At 34.8% G+C, this 8,462-nt stretch overlaps 1 non-coding gene across 1 annotated transcript; it reads right to left on the minus strand.

Annotated features, from left to right (window-relative positions):
• Positions 1-456: 456 nt before the first annotated feature.
• Positions 457-564, minus strand: LOC113926088. The gene has a single exon (XR_003521170.1). It is a non-coding gene; the product is annotated as a U6 spliceosomal RNA (small nuclear RNA).
• Positions 565-8,462: the final 7,898 nt, after the last annotated feature.

The following is an 8,462-nucleotide window of genomic DNA, read 5'->3' on the forward strand; positions in this document are numbered from 1 at the left end:
GATCTTTTCTCTCTCTGTCTCTATTTCCCTCTCTCTCTCTCTCTGTCTCTCCTTAGGAGTCTGGCTAAAGATTTATCAACTCTGTTCATCCTTTCAAAGAACTATATCTTAGTTTCACTGATCTGTTCTATTGTTTCCTTAGTTTCTAGTTTACTTCTTCTCTAATCTTTATTATTTCCTTCTATTGGTTTTGGGGTCTGTTCTTCTTTGCTAGTCTTAGGTGTGAGGTTAGATTGTTTATTTGAGATTTTTCTTGCTTCTTGAAGTAGGCCTTCATTGCTATAATTTTCCCTCTTAGATCAACTTTTGCTGCATCTGAAAGATGTTGAGCATTGTGTTTTCATTTTCATTGGTCTCCATATATTTTTTATTTTCTCTTTGATTTCTTGGTTGACCCATTCATTGTTTAGTATTATTTAATCTCCACGTATATGTGTGCTTTCCACATTTTTTTCTTATGGTTGATTTCTAGTTTCATAGCATTGTGTCATCCCTATGCAGGGGCCATGCTAAATCTCCTCTGTATCATTCCAATTTTAGTATATGTGCTACCAAAGTGAGCAGTCTAGTTTCTTGCATCATGATTGGTAGAGATGCATGGAATGACTTCAGAATTTTTTTAAATTTTGAGGCCTTTTTTGTGTCCTAATATGTGATCTATTCTAGAAAATGTTCTATGTGCCCTTTAAAAGATTGTGTATTCTGCTGGAATGTTCTATTCTGTTAGATCCATCTGGCCTAATGTGTCTTTAAAAGCCACTATTTCCTTGTTTGTTTGTTTTTTAAGTTTTTATTTAAATTCCAGTTAGTTAACATACTGTGCAATATTAGTTTCAGGTGTAACTATAGTGAACCCACACTTCCATACAACACCTAGTGCTCATCACAACAAATACACTCCTTAATCGCCATCACCTATTTGACCCATCCCTCCACCCACCTCCTCTCTTGTAACCATCAGTTTGTTCTCTATAGTTAAGAGTCTATTTCTTGGTTTGTCTCTCTCTTTATCTTTTTGTCTTTTGTTTGTTTTGGTTTCTTAAATTCCACACATAAGTGAAATCATATGGCATTTACCTTTCTCTGACTGACTTATTTTGCTTAGCATAATATAGCATAATACTTTCTAGTCCAGCCATGTTGTTGCAAATGGCAAAATTGCATTCATTTGTATGGGTGAGTAATATTCTATTATATATTGATATATTATATATCTATATACATATATATGTATGTATATATATTATATAAAAGGATGTAAAGAATATATATCTCACATCTTTTTTATTCTTTACATCCTTTTATTTTATGAATCCTTTGACTGAATTTTTATAGATATATTTATTTTACTGCTTTGGTTCTTTGTACTTTTCTTACTCTTATTTATGGTGTTTTATTTCCACTCAAAGAGTCCCCTTTAACATTTCTTGTAGGGCTGGTTTAGTGGTCATGAATTCCTTTAACTTTGGGAAACTATCTTTCCTATTCTGAATGACGGTTTGCTGGTAAGAGTATTCTTAGCTACAGTCTTTTTGTTTTGTTTTGTTTTTTCTTTCAGCACTGTGAATATATCATGCCATTCCCTTCAGGCCTGTAAACTATCTGCTGAAAATTGAATTGATAGCTTTATGGGGTTTCCTCATACAGAAGTTTTCCTTTCTCTTGCTTTCTTTCTCTCTTCCTTTCTCTTGCTGCTTTTAAAATTCTCTCTTTATCACTACTTTTTGCGATTTTACTCACTAGATGTCTTGGTGTAGACCTCCTTGGGTTGGTTTTGTTAGGGGCTCTCTGTGCATCCTGGATCTGGATTTCTGTTTCCTTCCCCAGATTTGGGGAGTGGCTATTATTTCTTCACATACATTTTTCTGCTCCCTTTTCTCTCTTCTTCTTCTTTTCGGATCCCTACAATGGGAATGTTATTACCCTTGATGCTGTTGCTGAGTTCCCTAAGTCTCCTTTCAATTTTTAAGTTTTTTCTCTCTCTCCTGTTCAGCTTTATTGCTTTCTATTACACTTTCAGGTCACTGATATGTTCTTTTATTTCCTCTAGCCTTCTATTTATTTCTTCTAATGTATTTTTAATTTCTGCTGTTGAGTTCTTTATCTCTGTTTCTTTTTTTTATGTTTTTTTAATACTTTTTAAGGGTTTCAGTGATGTTCTGCACTCGTTTCTCAAGTCTAGTGAGTATCTTTATGGCCATTACTGTCTCTATCAGGCATAGTTTTTATCTGTATTTTGTTTAGCTCTCTTGCTTTGATTTTGTCCTGTTCTTTCATTTGGGGCATATTCCTCTGTCTCCTCATTTTGTCTAATTCTGTGTCTGTTTTTATGTGTTAAGAAAGTCAGCTACATCTCCTGCTCTTGAAAGTAGTGGCCTTAAAAAAAAAAAAAAAAAGAAAGAAAGAAAGAAAGTAGTGGCCTTATGAAGAAAAGTTCCTTTAGTGCCCTAAAGTGTGATGTCCCCTGTTCACCAGAACCTGACACTTCAGGGGTGTCTCCTGTGTGCCACATGTGCCCTTCTGTTATACCTGAGCTGTGTTTGCCTTTAGTCCAGGCAGCTGCAATGGTTCTCTTTGCCTGTTGTGGGCAGGGTTTATTCCTTGTGTTGTTAGTGGGCCAGTGTGGGGCCTCCTTAGACTTGTGTTGAGACAGACTAGGCATTTGCCAGAGCTATAGTAGTACCACATTGCAGGGTGCTTTCTCTTTGTTCTGTCTTGAGAAGCTTTCATTGGTAGGCGGGGCCTGCCATGAGACCAGATATCTTCCTCCAGCCCACTTCTGGGGCTGAAGTGGGACTGGTATATGTGGTTATCTTCCCATCTCTGGGGCAGGAGTCAGTTTGTGGTGGTGCTAACCCCTGTCTCAGCTGCTTGCACACAGCCAGTCTTATGGCACTGCTTTGGATGTACTCTTGCCAAAGGTGTATTTGGAAGGGTCAGGTCTCAGGAAAATGCAGGGGTGGGGTGCAATGTTAGAAAGATTTGAGCAGGTCTGCTGTGGGAGAGGACTTGGAACCACTTTAGAAAACTCCCGTGGCAGGGTTGGAGGGAGTGGGTCTACAGGAGAACACAAGTCATGCAGTGACAGCCAAGTTCTACACTGGTCCACTGCAGGAAGGAACCGGCAGCCACCCCAAATTCCAACCAAAGTCAGGTGGGTTGGAGGGGGCAGAGCCACAGAAGCATGGGCATGGGGTGCTGTTATCAAGCTAGGTGGAAACTGTTGTGCTATCTTGGTTCCTGCAGGTGTCTGCATATCTAGGCTGTCAGGCAGAGAAAGGAAATGAGGTCTACCAGCTCCTTTGTTCCTGGAGAAATCTCCCAATGATCCCTACCCCTCCAGCATATGCTTTAAGATTAATAAACAAATCTCCTTCCCAAATACCCCAGACATTTTTCAAACTTCTGCTCCTATGTTGTATCTCTTTGGGGCTATTTGTTGTGCTCTTTAAGGGTAGGGACTCAGTTTTTTCTTACTCTCCCAGTTCTTTTAGAGCCAAGCCTGCTGATTTTTAAAGTTCCAGGTGTTAAGTCCACTGATCATAAGAACTTGTGAAATTATGCCCTTCTGGTTTTCAAAGCCAAATGTTATGTGAATTCATCTTCCCCTTGTGGTTCCCTGTACCTGGGGTACCTGGTGTGAGGGACTCTTTCTTTTCTCTTGGGCCAGTCACATGGGTCGATTTAGCTTGCAACCATATCTCTATCTTTCCTACCCTTTTTGATGTGGCCTCTTCTCTACATTTGGCTATGGACAATCTTTCTGCCAGACTTTGGGTCATTTTCTGTGTTATTTACACTGATGTAGGTGTTGTCTAGTTGTATACATGAGATGAGGTGAGCTTAGGATCCTTCTATTCTGCCATCATCCCCAGACAGCCCATGGTATTTTCTTTTTTGCCCCTAGATTTTTCTAGAGAAACCATCAGTTGCACTACAAATATCTATCCACCCATTGCCATTTCCAGAATTACAAAAACATTTCTCTGTGCTCACTACAGTTTCCCAATTTTAATCACTCATGAATTTGTATAAGTTTGTTATCCAAAGTAACCTATCAGTATGTTTTAAGTCCTCAAGTTTATTCAACCTTTAGCAATACTTTTACCAAATATAGTCCATATGTCTAGGCTATAATTTGCAAATACTTTTATGATTTAAACATGGATGCTAGTCTCCTGTCCTTGATATTTAATTGCATATTTAATTCACACTGTAATCATATGACTTAAGAAGAAGATGTGATTCTACTAAGTAAGATGCAGGGTTCTACTAAAAACTCCCTATGTTTTATGTATTATACCAAGTTAGTACACCCAGATGTCTTAATTTTAAGCCAATAACATACCAATTTTGGACTACTTAGTGACTCAGCATCTCCCATGTTTCTACAACACAATTACTGTGGTATCCAAATAGTAGAGATATATCTTTGGTTTGTTTTTAAACTGTTCTGAAAGGAGGTTGTGGGGATAAACACAGAGGATAAACTGTCACTGTATGTAATATGAAATTTAAAATATATATATATATATGTAACCCAGAATTATCAAATTTCTCTGGGCAGTAACTATCAATGGAATGGGACTCTTCTATGAGTTATGCTGCAAAACCTAAGGCAGCATTCTTGACAATTTTTTCAGGGAATTGGAGTCAAATACAATTAAAGTATGTAAAGCAATATGAAATGTGCATACCAGTTTTCAAGAAAACAATATGGCCTTAGAAATATTTTAATGGACTTGACACAATTCAATTTTACATCTGTCATGCTATTAAAATCAATTCATATTTTAGAACCATCATCTATAAATTCCTTAAAGGAAGGTATGTCCCAAATCAATTTTGGGATTATTACCTACTTCTTTGTAAACTTTGGATATATTCTTAGTATAATGTAAGTCATGTACATGAAAAATTGTAGCAACTCAAAACAATAAGACTTGTTTTAGGCAATAGTGCTTTGAATATTTTTGAAAAAAGTTGGTTCTGCTATCTAACCTAGATTACCATAATTAATAAGAGCTGTGCAATTCATCTGTGGTATCATAATTTTTTATTGTGTCATTCCTGAGAGATTAAAAGTGCATGCATTTTTTAAATTTCTTTGCATAAAGAAAAAGTAGATCACATTTTCATAACAGTTTTAGAAAATGTAATTTTTTTTTGTAAAAATTATTTTCCTTTGCTGTTTCAATTTTTTTATTTCTTAAACAGCCAAGTATTATTTTTTGTTTGTTTTGTAAGAACTCTTGAAAGAAATCTTAAACAGGAAACTGAACTTTCTTTTGAAGGCTGTACTTTATAGAGAGAAAATATGTGCTTGAGAAGCAAACAAAAATACAACAAAATCTCTTTAAGCCAAAGGACAAAATAAAAAAGATATTATAAAAATATATTATAGGGTGCCTGGGTGGCTCAGGTGTTAAGCATCTGCCTTTGGCTCAGGTCATGATCCCAGGGTCCTGGGATCGAGTCCCTCATTGGGCTCCCTGCTCAGTGGGAAGCCTGCTTCTCCCTCTCCCACTCCCCTTGCTTATGTTCTCTCTGTGTCTCTCTGTCAAATAAAGAAAATCTTAAATATATATATATATATATACACACATATATATATATATATATATATATATATATATATGTCTTTCATTTTCCAAAATACTTAAAATGAATCTTTAGTGTTATATTTTCCATAATTTATAAACTGTCTTTCCTCTATGAAAATTCAACATTCTTGGTTTTGCTTTACTCATTGGTCTTTATCTTCTTCACTGGCTCCTCTTTCTTCCTTCAAAAGAATATATTCTGCAACCTGAAAAGCATTGCCATCACTTCTTTAAATTCTATGCTCCTTAACAAGACCATTTTCAAATCTTCAAATATTGACCTCTATCTCCATATTTCAGACAAACCTTCAAATTAAATGATTCCTAATTCTTTTTTATAGCATAACATCAAACTCATCCCTGTCTAAATTGTGCTTTTTCTCTAAACTTCTCTATCTGTGTGCTTTTTCTCTCAGTTTCTCTATCTGACAGGATTAACCTAATAATATAATGTCTCACTCTTAGTTGGTACTTAGAAAAAGTAGAATGAATTGGATCACATTTTTTTCTACTTACACTGAAAAATCTCATATTTTTTCATCCCCTATTCTCTCTCTTCAAAGGCTGAGGTTTAACTTCCAATTTTTTCTTGGGATTCTTCTTTTACATTGACTACATGAATGAAAGGTGATTATGATTTAACAGTGTGGGTTCATCATTTGTAACAAATGTACCACTCTGGTGGGGGATGTTGGAAATATAGGAGACTATGCATGGATGGGGGCAGGATATATCTGGGAAATTTCTGTATCTTCCTCTCAATTTTGCTGTGAACCTAAAATTGCTGTAAACATTTTAAAAATTAATAAGTTTTAAAGTTATTTTTATTAATTTTTTCCAATGGATACTTAAATTAGGCTTCTTGGTTTTCCACCTACTTATCTTAATATTATAAAGTCCTGAACAATGTGCTTGCTTTTCTGTCTGCATTTGCTTTTGTTCCTAATGTGTCATCACAATTCCAACCAAACTGATAACTGCACTTTAAATTTCTTATAATGATTTCATTCCTTTAGACACATTGTGCTTGCTATCGTTCCAATTCTTAATAATCTTCTATCTCTTCATATATCAAATATTGCTAATGCTTAAAAGCCCAACAAACATTTCACTCATTTTAGGAAGGTTTTTCTGAACATACTGTCCTATGGTAGTCCCCCTCCCCCCTTGTTAAGAATTAAAACATCCTGGGCTTTGGTAACAGACAGAACAGGATCTAAATGTTAATTCTGTGGCATACTATCTTGTGACCTTGGACACATTTCCTGAATTTTTTTTTTTTTAATTTCAGATTCCTTAAGCATTAGAATAGGACAGTATATCTAATTCACGTCATTTTGTAGACTGGTTTAACTCTATATTTATGTAAGTGTGTGTACATATGTGTGTTTGCATACAGTTTCTTGTATATAGACATAGCAACTCTTCAATAAATTGTACCTATAATTGTTTCCATAGCACTTCTTTCTTTTTCACTCATTTAATTATCGATCACATATTCAGCAGATATAATACCACATTTATGGATGCTGTTCCAGTTCTCTCCACTTTTCTAACTCTATATATGAGTTCAGTATTTTAGTTATTTTCAATATCTCACAACACCAAAAAGAGAAGTCACTTCATAAATATCTTTTCACTTTAGTGGAATATAATTTCCCCTTCAACCTCTGTCATTTAGGTCCAGACAGTCTATAAAGCCTTCAGTTTTAAGAACATCTAGAAGGATTTATAAGTGACCAGAGAATTTTAGGGAAAAGATCTTACAGATAAACAGCTATGCAAATACAGTAACAACTTTTTCAAGGCTAAGAACATGAAAACTTAATATATCAACAATGGAAATAATGTAGCATTTTGTATTTTAGCCATATAAGCTGAATATGTTATTTATTTGGGTAGAGTTCTTACATATTAAGCAAAAACCTAAGTATAAAAGAATTCCTTAAAGTAACATTTATAAAATAAGAGGAAATATTAACAAGTTCTAATCATGCAGCCCCTGGACCCAAAGCATAATATGGAGATGAAGAGCAGGTCCTCAACCCTGAAACACTGGCTATTCGACATTTATTTTAAGAAAGCACTAATGAAAATTTGATAGAAAATAAAGCATGAAACCAAGAAGTATTTTATCATGGGTGGGTTTTAATACCCATCAACTAATAGATGTCAAATATTACTGCTTTTTTTACCTGCAAAGAAAGTAGAAATAGTAAAAAAAAAAAAAATAACCTGTGTATATTATTTTTTATATATTTATTCACCATTGCTCTATTTTTAGATGTATAGAAAACAATTTTATAATTAGCTAAAAATAATTTCTAACAGCTCCACCAGTGATTTTTGTCTTTTTCCTTATGGCATGGGTCTTGCATTAAGGTAGATTGATGGCTTGACTTTCATTATTATGACTCTCAGTGAAATACTCCAAACAGGTTAACCAAAGGTTGATCAAAGTAAGAAGCTATTGTGAAATGTATATATGCAATGCACACTGTGATTCATCAAAGTTTTCTGGTTTTGGTTAATAAATTTCCATGATTGGATAAGAAGTCTGGAAAAGCTGTTTCAACAATAAAGCAAGAAACCAGCTGACCAGACTATAAATAGCCTATAATATAACAAGGAGGAATGACACTAAATCAACATTTGACAAAGAGAAATGTGAACCTGTGGATAGGTCTCTGGTAAATAATCATGTAAACGATTTTAAGTGAAAATTTGAACTGAGGTTGATGGAAAAGCTATTTTGGGAAATGTATTGATATTTATTAGGCATTAAATATCATCTTATATGGAAATCACTAAAAAATCAACTAAAGGACATCAAAATGGGAAGGGAGGGATGTGTTGCAA

The sequence above is a fragment of the Zalophus californianus genome, chromosome 2 (assembly GCF_009762305.2).
Source record: "Zalophus californianus isolate mZalCal1 chromosome 2, mZalCal1.pri.v2, whole genome shotgun sequence".
Classification (NCBI taxonomy): Eukaryota; Metazoa; Chordata; class Mammalia; order Carnivora; family Otariidae; genus Zalophus; species Zalophus californianus.